We start from the raw sequence: 16,447 nt of genomic DNA, 5'->3' as shown, positions 1-16,447 counted from the left end.
CTGCTATCAGCCTTTCTCCATTAAAGGTTCATTCTTTTATGCTATTCTATGTTCCTTTTACTTATATAAATTCTACAGATATTTTTGTAATTATCTGCGAAGTTGCCTCTCACCTTTAAACTTTACTGTATTAAAGAAGTATCAAATAAAACATGCAAATTATGCACATAAATGTAGAGGGTATCGTTTTATTAACTATAATTATTAAAGCAATATTGAGTGGAAAAAAGTATATACTCAACCTTTCAAAGTCACAATAGATACAAAAATCAGAAGCTTTCAATATAAATGCATCAAGAGAATCTTGCCAACAAATACAAGACTATTTAGAATGGATATATCCCCTACACACATTTGTGATTTTTGTAATATGCAACCTGAAAACGTTTTATTCCGGGAATGTTGCCAGGTACAAGTCTTGTGGAACAACTTGACTTAATTTCTTAAACAAAAGAAAGTTGAAGTAAAGTTTGGTATAGAAAGTGTAAGTTTTGACTTTTTGCAAAATAATGTGTAAAAAGTGTATTAAATTTTATCATTTATTTGGTGAAGTATTATATATTTCAAATGAAAAATAGAAAAAGAGTTCCATGCTTTGAGTCATTTATGCATTATTTGAAAATAAGAATCAGTATAGAAAGAGAAATAGAAAGAGAAATAGCTTTCATGTGTGGTAAAATGAACTATCATGAAAGAAAATGGTCCATGCTTGATATAACTGTAGAAAATTATATTTAAAGGCAAAAAAAAAAAAAGATTAGTGTATGCATGTTTTTATAAATAAACACATATTCCTGACAGTTAATTTATAATTAGAACAAGTGTAAGTGAATAGAAACTAGAAACGACAAAAGGAAATAAAATAAAATAAAAAAGGACAAAAACAGATTTTTTTTGGACGACAAAAAACCCTTTTTTCTCTCAATTCCAATATTTTTTTTTATTTCAGAAAATTATTTCTCTTTTTTTGATTTTTGTTGCAAACTATAAAACTTCATCACATAGAGCAATTGATATGTTTGAGAACTTGCTATTGTTTCTTCTGTAGCATTCAGTTAGACATGGAATTATCTAGCAGGGCCACACGACTGAACTCAGTGGTAGTTTACTAGATGTTTATTTACTTTTCTGTCCATCATACAATAATACAAACAATGCATCATTCTCTTGGATATGGAATACACTTGAAAACACTGTAATAGAGTGTTGGGTGGTCTGAAAAACACATGTAAGCACCATAAATAAATGAATGATATCAATGGATATCATGTTGATATCATACAGACAAAAGATATCAATATTTATGACATCTAACACTATTAAACATACTTTTAATAGACCCATTAATTAATTACTTAATCACATATAACATCATGTATATTACAAATAAATACGTTACAAGATATCCTTTAAAACATAAAATACATAGTTTTCAATGATAACACACAAGTCAACCTAGTGGTCAATATATCTGGCAGAACCTAAACATATCACATATTCATAAAACCATAACTTATTACATCTTAATCATATTTCATATTTACGTACATGTATAACATGTAGATAATCAATACAAAACATAACATGACATACCTTATGTGTAACATACGTACCTCTCTGATTCCTACATTCTACTAACATCTGATCTCACACAAACACACACTGTTCTCTGTGCAGCAACTGTATTAACGATGCTGTAAAGTTAAGATCCAAATATTCATGCAAGGTGTTAAAAGAATGGAGCGGCAGTTCGTAGATCAGTCATTACAAAAACAAGCGCCAATTCAAGAATGACAGAAGAACGTGCACAGGATGAATAAAACCGCTATTCAAGAAACAGCACTTAAACAAATCAATCTAGGCAAAGCAATAATAAACTGCAAACCAAAGAAATAAATACCTGAATCCAAACAATCATATCAATCCTTAAAAACCAAGTAAAACATATGACAGCTCCCAAAAGTACATGTCACTATAGCTGTCATCAATATGTTCTGCACAGAACTACTAGTCATGTGACCACACATTTCAACCAATGCGAAAATATGATTGGCTGATTAAGCAAGTAAACAAGTCTAAAAATAACTATGCGTTAAAAAAGCATGGAAATGCGGAACACATTTCAATTACATTAAAGACCCATGTCTAATTTGTCAGCTGTGAATGTTTAAAGACACTATACAGATTAAAAACGACATATTAAATATATATCAAAATAATGGCACTGCTACAATTATATGTATCATGTGAGGAATATATATGAAAATAAATAATAAAAAACCCTATAATTATTAAATACTAAGACATGCGGTTGTTGCAATCATTTGTCGCACATGTATACTATCGCTTCATTGTAAAACTAAATTCTGACATTGACTGAAATGCATCCACATGATTTATGTACCGAAATTAAACGCCCAAAATTATGGTATTCAGTATGTTGGCCAAACTGTGCGATCTTTAACATTTCGTTTCCGCGAACATTCGTACAAAATACGTAGTCAAAAAAAGTTCCCTACATTTTAATACCAGCACTTTCGTAGATCAGGCCATACTTTTGACCAGGTATGAATACAGCTAGTAGAATGAATCTTATACGATATAAATTCCAACTCGCATTTTAAAACAAAGCTATAAATTTATCAGAATTCAAATGGATCAAAACTTTAAAGTCACCGTTTCCGTAAGGCTTAATTTGTTTCTTTGATTTGGGTTTAACGCCGTATTTTCAACAGTATTTCAGTCATGTATCGGCGGGCAGTTAACCTAACCAGTGTTCCTGGATTCTGTACCAGTACAAACCTGTTCTCCGCAAGTAACTGCCAACTTCCCCACATGAATTATCAGAGTTGGAGGACGAATGATTTCAGGCATAATGTCTTCTGTCAAATCGTCACGGAGAACATATGCCCCGCTCGCGGATTGAACTGGCGACCCCGCGATTCGTAGACCAAAGCTCTCCCTTCAGAGATATGCCGGCGGGCATCGTAAAGTTTAAATGAATATATATCTCTATGTTATGTCTCTGAAAACCCTGATATTGATATTTTTCTATTTTAAACATTAGAAAACGTAAATCTATATCTCATGGTATAAGACCCATTGGTGATATTAAGTGCGAATCTTAAGTCAATATATCTGTTGCAGACCTTGAGTCAATTCTTTCAAACTCTGGTAGACACCCAGTGCCTTCTTGTCTCTTAAAAAAGTCTAGATAAAGTAGCAGACCAAACGTTATTCATACAGACCTTTATTACTCTATATCATGGCATCTTATTCAAAGTTTTACAAAACATATTTTCCGTCCACATATTGACCCTCAATCTGACCATGGCGTACATTTTCTTAAGATATGTTATATGATAAAGGTATTGACAGCATCGATACACCTAGTATATTTCGGGATAAACGTGGCATTGATTCTGTGCCTAAATAATTTAGTAACTCTGAAGTTCCGATTGTCTGTTATAGATATAACACACATGTAAGAAATACTATATTCACTTACAAGAAAACCGTTCCACACCTAGATGTACATACAAATACTCCGACATCAGTAAATGTAAAAAGAAATAATTTTGCTAATCAGATGCAGGCCATGTCATCAATTGTAATTTTGATATTATCAAAGACAATCGTTTATTCGTATTTTTTAAAGGGCCTAAAAAATCAGATTGCAGAATCTATCGAAACTGTTTCTGTTAAATAGCGGCGGCGTGAAAATGATGATTCCAATGCATTGTCGTCTTAGAAGCGTAATATCTTTAATATTGTCGATTTCCGTATTAAATTTTATAAAATAAATAAGAATCTACTTCAACCTAAACACAAGTTCACTTTAAAATATCTGGCAAAAAGTCCAAGAATATCATTCTAAGTATGTTTTATTTCAATAGCCAAGGCGGCCAACAATATGATCATCGTTTGATGCTGCATTATATGAATACTTTACGAAGCGAACTAAATAGTGTTAAAGCTTGTATACTGAGCACTCCATTTGAACATCATTTGATAACAGATTGCATCACTGAAGTTTCTAATTTGAGTTTTTTAATTTTAATTTTGAATTCTTATAGATGACTAGAGAATTCAACTTCAAAGGATTTACTTGATTTCAAAATTAGATAAACAACCATGTAAAGATCGTTTTATCCAAATATTTCCAATTATTAACATCACGCCTTACTGCTGTAAAAGCCCACGTGAAGAGATATTTTGATACAGTATATAAACATTATGGTAAAAACGTATGTACATTTAAAAATCCCGGCGACATTCTTGATAAATTTAGAACTAATAATTACAAGGTGTTTGCAGTCAGTAGATGCGATGGTTTTCTACTTTGTACACCATTGAACCACATAACCTATAGAATTAACTAACTGCCTTAATTCAAAAGACTTTTGCCAGGGAAAATGCTACTTTTGTCGTTTGCAATTTCGATAAAAGCATTTATCATTAGTCAAATTGAGAAAAAAATATGTGGACATGTGATGAAGTTTGTAAAACCCTTTCCTTTTTATTGAACAATATTTACGTCAGGTTTGGAAATGCAGTTTTCAGACAAGTCATTTGTGTTCCCATGGGAACAAAGTGTGCACCCCTTGTTGCATATTTAGTCTTCAGCCTATATACAGTAAGACGATAAGCTTTCCTTTTTGATTTTTGTATGACGGAACAGAGAAGGACTCTATAGTTTTTTTATCTTCACCAAAAGTGGTTATTATGATATTTGTCTCTGGCCTGTTTTATCGGGCCATAATAAATGGTAATGGTGATTTGCATGGAAGTTAAGGTTACATCAGATACAGCCAGAGAGCCATGCATCGCAAAGTAGACCCGAAACAAAAATAATCTATAACAAATAGCAGAAGGATTGCTTAAAAGAAATACATATTAATGAAAGATAACCATATACAAATATAAAGTCTATATTTAATAGATTATAATTTACCTTCAGGGTAACAAAGTACTATTGAAGTAAATACTGAGAGATTTTAAGACCAAATCAAAATCAAAATTTTTCCATATATTAATATTGATTGGAAACGTAGAATATTCTATTTTAAACACAATTGTGTCATTTTGTAATATTTTCACTAGTATTCAACATTTACAGCGTTATCAGTTCATTAACGAACAGTTGCCATGAAACACTAAAAATATATAATATATATATTTCAAAAGAGATTTCTAATAGGGATTTATATATTTTAAGTCAAGACTGCTACAATAAGGCTCAGTTTACATTTGCATTTTCTGTGTATTTCTAATACATGTTTAATGTAATTTCATTTTCTTGTTATCCAATATCCTTTCAATCGGTCTAAATAAACCAGTTGATATGTAAGCAAAATTCAGTATTTAGTATGTTGATATTTCAAAGCATTGAAAATGAATCTGACCTTGAAATTGTCCAGTGACACTGTAGTAAATACATAGACAGGTGAAAGAAAGTCATGTATGATACATGTCTTTATGCCATTAGTGATACGCATAATGCTCATAAATACATTTTAGTAAATTTTCCAAAATTACTGCGTTAATTAGTTCTTGATTTTGAAAGCATGCATATAAATTTATTTTATACATATACATTAATTGCAAAAGTCGTTGTCATTTAACCGATGTTGAAAGGCAGGTATAATTTAATGAATTTTATATTTTATAATGGATTCCTAAGATTTGAAAAAATCTTTTATTTCACTTATTATAAGGATAATGCAAATACTCTTGAATATGCGAATGGATATGTATATGTTAGTTTTGTTCAAAAAGCTTTAATACGTGTCAGTTATATGCATGCTATATTCAATTGTAAAGGAAAAGCCGAGACGTGCGATTCTCTTTTTTTTTCTAAAGTCGTTTATTTTTCCACTTAGATGTTCACACTTATTTGAGATAAGCAATCTTTATATAAGGTTCTTTTCTGCCCATGCATTCGATTAAAGGTGTGTTTGGTAATTGTTTGTCTTACCGCTAGACTTCACAATTCAGCCATGATGTGTATTTTTTGCAAAACTATGTTGTGGTATAAAACACAAATCCGAATGTATACATGAAGGCATAACCCTGTCGTATAGAATATTAAAATTATGTTATATGAAATTACATTTTACATACATTGTATTCCCATATTGGTGAATCTTTTAATTAATAATCTAAAATACCGGAAAATTGCGCCAAATACAATATTTTTCATAGATAGATATTTTGCAATCCAAAACTGTATGATTTTAATGTACTTTTATCATGTTTTTGCTAAAGCAAGGGAGACCATCTTCTTGCAAAAAAGCTATGCAAATGAGTGTACAATGTTAGTTATCAAATACTATAATTACTACAATTTAATTTCAGTGAGACATCACTACTTTAATTTAATGAAACTGGATTTTTAATCTGTAGAAAGACATTAAATTAAGAACCTTAACAGAGTGAAACATGTCTAGGCATTCTGTGCCTCTAACCTGGGAAGCCTGGCTTTCAGAATGGGGCTCTATTGACTGAGCTAACTGCATGTACTATTGCATCCTCTGAAACACATAGTCGAAGAAACGTGTTTTCGGATATTTTGATAAACATTCATCATTTATAATTATTCATTAAATGTTATCAGTGAACCTTATATCGGGGTTATGTGATACTTAAAACAAAATTACACTTTGTCACATGAATGAAATTCTAAACTGTAGAATGTTTAACCTAAATGGAATATTAATGTATGTAAAACTTGATAAGAAACCAGTAAGCAACCATTTGTTCAAAATTGCACACATTTTTGTTTAAATCATTACAACTTATTCTTCTTTTTCAATGTTTGTTTTGAAGCAGTGTCACACCACAAGAAAATTTAACTGTCAATTATATCGGAATGATTTAGTCACTAAAAAGTATACCGAACAAACTGTAGTATAGGTTTTGAAACTTTGAGTAATATCAACACTCTGATAATGAAAAAACGAAAGCATTTTGCATTGGAAAAATAGCTCGAACATTTTATAATTGAACTTCTTGGTCAATATATCAATTATTGGCGGTGTCTAGACTTGTAGTAGAACTTTACTCGAATACCAACACATTGACAGTATGTTGAAACAATTGCAGTGATTTAGATGTAATATTTGTTTTTGTTTTATTATAGGACGATGGGAAAACCCGTTTCATGTAGGTGACAGTTGTAACAGTGTTTCTGTTTGAATTATGTATGTTGTAATTGGCAATTCCTCGTAAGGCCGCGGACCCCCATGACCTGTCAATACAATTACAAACAAGTCCTGAAGTTAGTCCGTGTGATAAAAATTATGCAACTGATGTACATTCCAAATAATTGCAAAATCTTCAAACTGCAAGTGAAAGTGAAACTCGTACTAAAGTAATGTTCTATCTGAAATTAAATAGATGGCTGTTTTTATTACCAAACTTACATACATATTCATTAATAACCAACATAGCGAATGCCAATTTTTTTCGAAATATCTGCCTGCAATTTTGACTCTCTGCAGAAATCCATGATAAGTCGTTGTTGTAAACTGCAAATATTTGCAAGCTCCAAAGTTTCACACTAAAGTTCTTGGTCATTTATTCCAGTAATTTCTTCGAAATACTTACAACAAACACTAACATATAGATAGAGCAACTTCCTGTTCCACTTTGTACGGAAACTGTTATCCGTTTTCTGATTAAATGCCTTTTAAAACAGTAAATCATTGCTTTTAGGCATAAGAACCTTAACCTTGGTTTCAACACACACCAGGACCTAATTCTATATATATGTAACTTACATTTTCCTCAAGAGTATTGCCAGTGCTTGAAAATAAAGCATTTTGCGCAAAATATGGAATAAAATTATGGTTGCCGTTGTAACTAAAATGAAACATTTTAACAATGTCTTGGACTTGCGTCTAGGGTAAATCCCGATCCCGCCTAGGGCTTACTTACTCACATGAAATAACTTGAATCTCTTCTTGTCTAAAGTATTTTGCCCAGAAGAGTTTTGGTCTATTGCATTATATAGTTGTTCCCAAACAGTTTTGTTTAAATTATTTCTCAGGGATAAACATTGTCCCAGTCAAGGGTGACTTATATTGCATTGCCATTTAATACCAATATCTGTTATACTGGTGACTTCATATTAGACACGTAACGTATAAATGATTATCATTAAGAGTAATGTGTAATAAATGGTCTCAGCAGTCAACACTCTGATGTCCAGTGTTTTTCTATATGATAGTAATTATAAGTTTCTATTCACCAATTTGAAATAAATAACATTTTCTTCGTCATTTAATTAAAAGATGTAAAATTAATCATAGTGGCCTTCTTTCAAGAGTCAGTAGCATATACTTATGCTCTTTTTGAAGTATTTTTGTTTAAATGATTGATTATATTGTGATGTTAAATTAATTCTGCAAGATATAACACTCTATTTTTCTCTTTTGTTTGTTTCAAAGTCACGTCTGTTTTTCGTTTGTTGCAAAATTGCAAGTCGCAACCCAAAAGGTAGGCAAATGTTGAGCTAAATCATGATGTTTTATTATCCTTCAGGAAACATTTAAAAGTAGATGTCGGTAAGGTCAAAATATCAAGAAAATTTAATGACGATTTTTAAAACGTCGGTGTCTTATGAATGTAATTAAGCCTGGCATTGGATTTAAGTTGATTTTAATGGTGCAAACAGAAGACATGTAACATTTCTAATCATAAGTGTTTTTTTATGTCTGCAATAATTGATAATTTAGTTTGATTATCAGAAGATTCTAATGTATGCTTTACCGAATAAAATGCAAAGTCTTTATTAAACATGGCAACTATTTCAAATTTCCAAACTAAAGTTACTCCGTACTTATTACACAAATGGGTTTAAAAAAAAAACAAAAAAAAAAAAAAAAACAAAAAAAAAACAACAACAAAAAACAAACAAACTCACTTCTTTGACAGCTTCGGTTTAATTTTAGACAGACATTGCTGTACATAGTACTAACATCACTCAGCTTACACAATTACAAATTGAAATAGGTCATATGTACAAGTATAGGTTAGCTACAATTGTTCAAATATACATTATACATCATATCATATTCATACAAACCAAAAGATATTAAATTGAATGAGTTTTATTTCAATGAAATGAAGAATTTTGGTTTTTCAGATATATCTGATAAAGATACCATTATTTTCAAAATGACCACCAGAAATAAAATTACAAACATACATACGGATAAGATATAGCTGTCTAAGTAATCATTGCTGTAACAAAAGTCGTCTGTTTTTTTTGTCAAATAATTTCCATTGGAAACCACGTCAACAATATGCTATTTTTTAATCAAGTTCCAGTCATTTTCAAAGTAAAATGCTTTAAGATAATGATTGCAATGCGACTTTTATTTCTTTTAAAATCAAATTTATTACTCTCAGTTTTCATTCTGAGGGTTTCGAATGTAATGAATACTTTCTGTATCAGAATGGCTGCCTTTTACTTTTTACATATATAAAGAATCGAAGCTATGATGTAGCTGTCACTTTCACTAAATAGTCTACTGAAAAGGATCATGGTACAAAAAATATTTTTAAATATTAAAAGGACTTATATAGTTTATGTTTAAATGAAAATTGTAAATTGTCACAATTCAGTTTTTTTTCGACCCCTATATAAGCTACAAATCCTTATCTTATTACTCAAACGGAATTAGCATATACAGTTGCAAACTGTTCACAGTTTATGCTTCATATACATTTTATGTACTTTTTTGGTGGTACTCGCACATTTTAGCCATTTTGTTTGAAATAAGCAAGTTCAAATATATCACAACGCCAAATCCCTCCTGTTGACTGTAACAGAAACATTTCAATGTGCAGGTCTATAAAAATAGTGTCAAAGTATCAAAAATACATCTATTGTTATGCATTTGAATCGGTAGTAAAGAGTTTCGTAACTATAAACTGAGCATTTCCTTAAATCAAGAAGTATGTCGCGTATCGTATCTGTATGTTATTTGGTCTTATGAATGATGATATTAGTCATGATATTATTGCAACAAAATCAATCATTTACGAAAAAAAAAAAGATTTTCTTTTACAAATATGACATACAAACATCAATGCATCACTGGTGTGATCCAAACAAATAGTGCATACCTCGTAAGCATGTACATACGCATCTCTGCAGGTATGACGAACTTATCCAAAAACAGCAACTTTTCGCCAAATTTCAAACATCAAATGTTGGGAGAATATTTCATTTGTTTGTTGTTCTTCTCACGACATCTCATACATCAAAAGTTACTGTATATTTCTGTCATAATTATTTTGTACATTGATGTTATAATGTGTTTGTTTGTGTAGTTCTGAAACAGACGTAACCGAAATTAACTAACTTAATGTTTTAAACACAGTTCCATGTAACATTATACAAAACTGTACTTCACTTTTTTGAATGAATTAGTTTTTGTACTTACTAACATTTTTTAAGGACGCGTATTGACATATAAGTAAGAACTTGGAATTGACAACAACGATACCATAACCACAGTATAAACAAGGACTCTCCTATATGGTTTTCGTTAAGGAAATAAGACATGATCAGTGATTCCGTTCCATAGTATGAGTGATATCTAAAATTATCATAGTCAAAGAAAATTATGTATTTGAAGAAACGTGTTTTTTCCAAAAGGGACATTTGTTCATACCCATGTTGTACCTTAATATTTATAAAGGGCTATAATAATACAATTTGCAGTGTTTATTTACATCTGGAATTACGTAAGCAAGTGAACATGTAATTGATATAAACCGATAATATCAGCAAAGAATACAATCTTATCATCCAAAACACAAACGCATTGAAAATGTAATAGCAATTGTCTTGAAGTCGCCACAGTGTAACAAAACCCATACACTTTCCTAGGTTTAATATTTTATAACGTTCTGTGTAATTTTGTGGACTTATGTTTTATAACGTGTGTTTCATCTTTGTGATGTTGTATAAAATGACCGAGTAGGTTCTTTGCAATGCCATTTAGCATGATATGTACATTAGTCAGGCAGAAAAATATACGAGATATGACATTTAAAACCAAGGTAACGTACCTTTGACTCTTAGAAAACCGCCATGTTTTGTCTTTATTTTGATAAAAATCGAATATATTCAGACTGTTGAAATACTGTACCAAATCTATAGGTAATTATTAGTATATACATTCTGTCAAAAGCAGACCCCCTTGAACAATTGCTAAACTACAATTTCTAATTTATGCTATCTTAACAGTGATGCCGCAAGAGGCATCATTATTTTACTGTCGTTTGTCGACATCAGATACTTCGGAATAGTAACAAGATTAAATCCAACAAAATTATAACGGTCATGCTTGCATGTTCAGTAAACATGCTTTATTCAAATTAAAAGCATACTGATGCAATTGTTGGTGTTTTTTATAACTGTTGCTAGTTCACCAAGTTGGAATATTTTTGTGGCGACAGTTACGTATGTCACATTTTAACATTCCGTTGTCCACTAAAAGTCAAAATCATCAACATCTACAATAAAAGGAATCTATTGGAACAAAAATCATTTTTTGAGTGGAACATTAATTGGTCCGATTTATTGAGAAACATCATGTGATTTAAAAGTATTACATTGATACGTTCCTTGTCTATAGTCTGATATATTTGAAAAATATGTTTGCATTTCCATGAAAATATATAAAATTGAAATTAAATTAATCAAAATTGTTTACACAATTGGTTGATAATATTTCATTAGAAAATACATTTATTTTACTAACTTGATAATTTATCATAACCGGTGGAAATGTAGCTAGGATAAGCTGGTTATCTTAGTCCCTTCATTTTGTATAAATCGTCTAAAGTCGGAAAAGAGTGTTACAGCAAGCCTTTTATTGACTTAGAACTGTTACATAAGGAAATGTCTAAATTCTGAAGTCAATATTGGAATATTGAACCATTTGGGTAAAATTTCATTCGAAGCCAATTATAGTTTCAAAGAGGGAGGGTCCCAAAACTTTCATACACCAGGTTTATTAAATTGAGTATGATTTTTGTTTTACACAAGTTAGAAAGCGACATCCGTTCTTAAACGATTGCAAAATGAGTGGATTAAGGGCTTCAGTAGATGAAGCCTTGTCAGATTTCTGGGTTACGAAATCGAAAAACTAAAAAACTAGAGAGCTTGCAGAAACTGGCCCACAGACCATTAGGTTAAGTATAATAAACAAAGTATCATATAATACAATTACATAATTAATTAAACCTAGCATCATTCGATACGAAAACATCGCACTCTATTTCTATTATCATACATATTTATATCACTGACATGATAAGATTCCGTCCATAATAATCTTACATCAGCCTGTGAAACACAGGGCTTCTATTATGTTATCATTTAAACCTAATGGATAGGATTTTTGTAGAAATCTAATCCATTTATGTTCAGAGACATGTCTAAGTTTAGCCTTGAAACTTGAAGTCATGTTAACTTCATTATTTAAAACTCCTCATCGGGAGAAAACTAATATTTTTTAATTTCCTCATCACAAATATCATTTTATTACATCTTTGGAAAGGGATGTACAATGCAATCATCAATTTCCTTAAGGTTTTTATTCCAAATCTTACAAAAAAGACGGAGTTTCCTTCTTTATATCTACGGAGAAACGTTTTGTCTAACATCTTTCTTTACTTTTCAGAAAAAGTTATGCTCATGCTTCTCCGACTTTCCAAACGGTATTTGAAATATATATAAACTGTTATCTTATATCTGCCCTATTTATATAAAATGTTAATGTACAATCCGGTAGTCGGCCATTATATGTAATAGCTAATTTAGCGTGAATTTATTTCGTTTATACTCTCTCTCTTCTCAAGTTTAAGATAAAGTAACTGTGAGCTTCAAATGTAATTATACACCCTGGCCCTAGGTTGTGTCCTTATTTTTTTGAAAGCTGTTTCTTGTCAGTACCTTTTAATGCATTATTTATCAAATCATAACTGTCTCTTACCATTTAATTTGTCTCATTTGTATGCGAACCCTTCACTCTAAATTTTAGATCAGAACTTGATCAGGTTTTGTAATCGTTGAAAGTCCGTCGTCTGTTCTTTTAATACGAACTTTGACGAATTTGTTTAAAGAACATATCATACCCTTAATCAACAAGCAAATAACATCAATGTTTTTTTGAGTGGCTACTCTGTCAGATTCCTTCAAATCTAGGTTATCCATGTAGAGTTCAGATTTGGTCTGTGGGACAGTTTCTGTAAGTCCTCTAGTTTTTCGATTTCGTAACCCAGAAATTAGGCAAAGGTTCATCCACTTCAGCCATTAATACATTCATTCCGGGATTGTTTAAGACCGGATGTCGCTTTCTATCGTATGTCAAATGAAAATTATACTCATTTTAGAAAACAGTGTGTATGAAAAATGCGGAATTCTCTCTCTTTGAAAGTATTGTTGGCTACACACGAATTCTTAATAGATTGTTTCAATACTGACTTTCACATATTAGAGTTTTGCTTATGTAACTGTTCTAAATCAATTAAAGGTTCACTGTAACAATGTTTTCCAAATTTTGACGATTTCTACCAAAATTTAGGGGTTAAAATACCCCACCCACCCGAGCTACATTTTCGCCATTTTAAATAACTCGTAAATTTATCAAAATTACTGTATTGTTTAATAAGATATCATCAAATAATTCTGTTAAGATACACAATTTTATATATTTTCATGAGAAAATATAAAATATTGCAATCAGTTTGGATTATAGACAACGTGCATGCAAATGTAATACATATAAATCACATACTGTTTCTCAATAAATCAAGCCTATTTGTGTTTTATTCAGAAAGGTTTTGGGTACCAATATTTTTCTTCTATTTTAGGTGTCAAAGTAAGCTTACATGTATAATGTTGAACTTTATTTGATAAAGCTACTTTAAAATGTAACATACGTAACAGTCGCCACTCAAATTTTCCACCTTTAAGAATTAGCAACATTGAAAATACTCCAACAATGCATTTGTATGTTTTTAATTGAAATAAACGATGTTTACTGAACATGCACACATGACCGTTATAATTATGTTGGACTTAACCATGTTACTATTCTCAATTATAAGATGTCGACAAACTACAGTAAAACAACGGTGCATCTTTCAGCATCACTGTAAATATAGCATAGATTTAATAGCATTTTTTATGACTTCTTCTTCAAAAGCTGGCATATTGATAATTAACAGTAGATTTGGTTACAGTATGTACGCAGTCTGAATATTTTTGACTTTCATTCAAAATAAATACAGAACGTGAGGGTATCTAAGAATCAAATATACGTTACCTAGGTTTTAGTTTATACTAATTTGTTTTAGTTCGATTGTAATGAAAGCTTCAAGCTGTTTCAAACTACTCTTGAGTCCGCTTCCTGGAAAAACAAAATATGGTGCCATAAGAGAGGTCGTGGTTGTGATCCCAGTGGGACTCGAACCCACAACCCCTGGATTGAGCAGCCGGCATCTTATCCACTAGACCACCTCTCCTACCTAGGCTTTAAAGGTCACATATTCAATTTTATATATCGTATATTATTATTCCAGGCTAATACATATATCATGCCTACAGGCATTGCAAAGCACCCTCTCGGTCAGTGTTTACAGCATTACAAAGATGAAATGAATCATATAATATTAAACATACGTTACCAAGATTACTCAGAACATTAAGTAACATTAAAGTTATGATAGTTTTGGGGTTTCGATGGACTTAGGTGGTTTCAAGACAGAGGATTTTATATTTTTAATGCGTTGTTTTGATATTTATGGAAAATAAGATTGTATTCATTACTGAAATTATCGGTTTATATGCATTATGTGTTCAAAGTTGCTGATGCAATTCCTGATGTAAACAAACACGGCACATTTTGAACATAAGGAGCATCATACATATACAGTACAACATGGGTACATGTAGTGAAACAAATGACCCTTTTGGTAAAGCATGCATTTTAAAATAGTTCTGTTTCTTTGATCATGGTGATTTTCAAATATCACTTATACTGTAACGGAATTATTGAACTACGAATTCATATTACATTCGCTTAACGAAAACATAGATAAGACTCCTTATTCATATCGGGGTTGTGGTATCATTATTGTCAGTTCTAAGTTCTTACTAAAATTCAATATTCTACTTTCAAAACTACTAACAAATACAATGTAGTTCGTTCAAAAATTCGTGTATTTCAACTGTTACATATAGGTTACCTCGGTATGGAACTGTGTTTCAAGCATTAAGTCTAGTGACTACCTTAATCTAATTTCGGTAACGTATGTTTCAGAAGCACACAAGAGGACACATTATGTACACCATATGACAGAAATATACTCTAAATTATGATATGAGAGGTTGCGAGAAGTCACTTTTCGGTATCAGTATCAGAAAAAGTTTACCATACACGCATAGATGCATATGTACATATTTACAGAGTCTGCACTATTTGTTTGGAAAACGCCAGTGGTGTATTGATATCTTTATGACATATTTGTAAAAACTCTTTTTAGTTAAGTGATTTATTTCGTAGTAAAATCATTAAGCTACATCCTGAAAGGGATTGAAACATACGTTACGTTAAATATTAATTACAACAATACCAATAATTATTACTCATACAACCAAATAAAAAACAGATACGATACACGACTTCTTAGTTCCAGGACTTGCTCAATTTATAGCTGCTTCGAAGCTTTGTACGTACTACCTGTTCATTATGTCAAGCAAATGCATGACTATAGATGTATTCATAATAGTTTAGCACTAGTTCAGAGGAAAACGCATTGAAAGGATTTTGTTGAATGATATTAAAGGTATTTGGCATTATGATATATCTGACAATTTCTATTTCAAACAAAACAGGTAAAATGTTAAAGCACAACCAAAAGTACACCAATATATATGTATCTTAAATTGCTTTGATAGGTTTATCTCATATATGCTCATTTCCGTTTTTGTAATCAGTTTGGCTTTGTTCTTTAAAAAGAGGTTGTACATATTTTGCTGAATTGTAACAGAAAAATGCAATTTGCATTGAAACATAAACTTTAAAAATCCTTATAAAAATTAAAAAAAAATGTTTAAATGTTTTCTTGTTATTCTACTAGGATATACTGTATAATTATGTAACATCTATCAGGCAGCCATTCTGATACAAATTGATATTACACTTTAGCTACATTCAAAATCCTTTGATTGAAAATTGGAGTAACATGTTTAGTTTTAAAAGAAATAAAAGCAGTATTTAAATTATATTATTGTAATGTCTCTTATGGTACGCATTTTGAAAATGGCACCATCTTGATTAAAACAAGAGAAGTAGCTCATATTGGTAACGTAGTTTCCAACTGAAATTATTTTAACTTCTATTACAGGAATGTTTAAATC

At 30.8% G+C, this 16,447-nt stretch overlaps 1 long non-coding RNA gene across 1 annotated transcript; it reads right to left on the bottom strand.

Moving 5' to 3' along the window:
- Positions 1-168: 168 nt before the first annotated feature.
- LOC123532466 (uncharacterized) lies at positions 169-4,937 on the bottom strand. Its single transcript, XR_008372107.1, has 3 exons — positions 1,901-4,937; positions 1,614-1,694; positions 169-1,215 (listed from the first exon to the last, which is right to left on the bottom strand). It is a non-coding gene; the product is annotated as an uncharacterized LOC123532466 (long non-coding RNA).
- Positions 4,938-16,447: the final 11,510 nt, after the last annotated feature.

This window comes from Mercenaria mercenaria, chromosome 8 (genome assembly GCF_021730395.1).
Source record: "Mercenaria mercenaria strain notata chromosome 8, MADL_Memer_1, whole genome shotgun sequence".
Lineage (NCBI taxonomy): Eukaryota > Metazoa > Mollusca > Bivalvia > Venerida > Veneridae > Mercenaria > Mercenaria mercenaria.
Note: the sequence above shows the minus strand (reverse complement) of the source record. Positions and strands in the feature narration are given on the sequence as shown.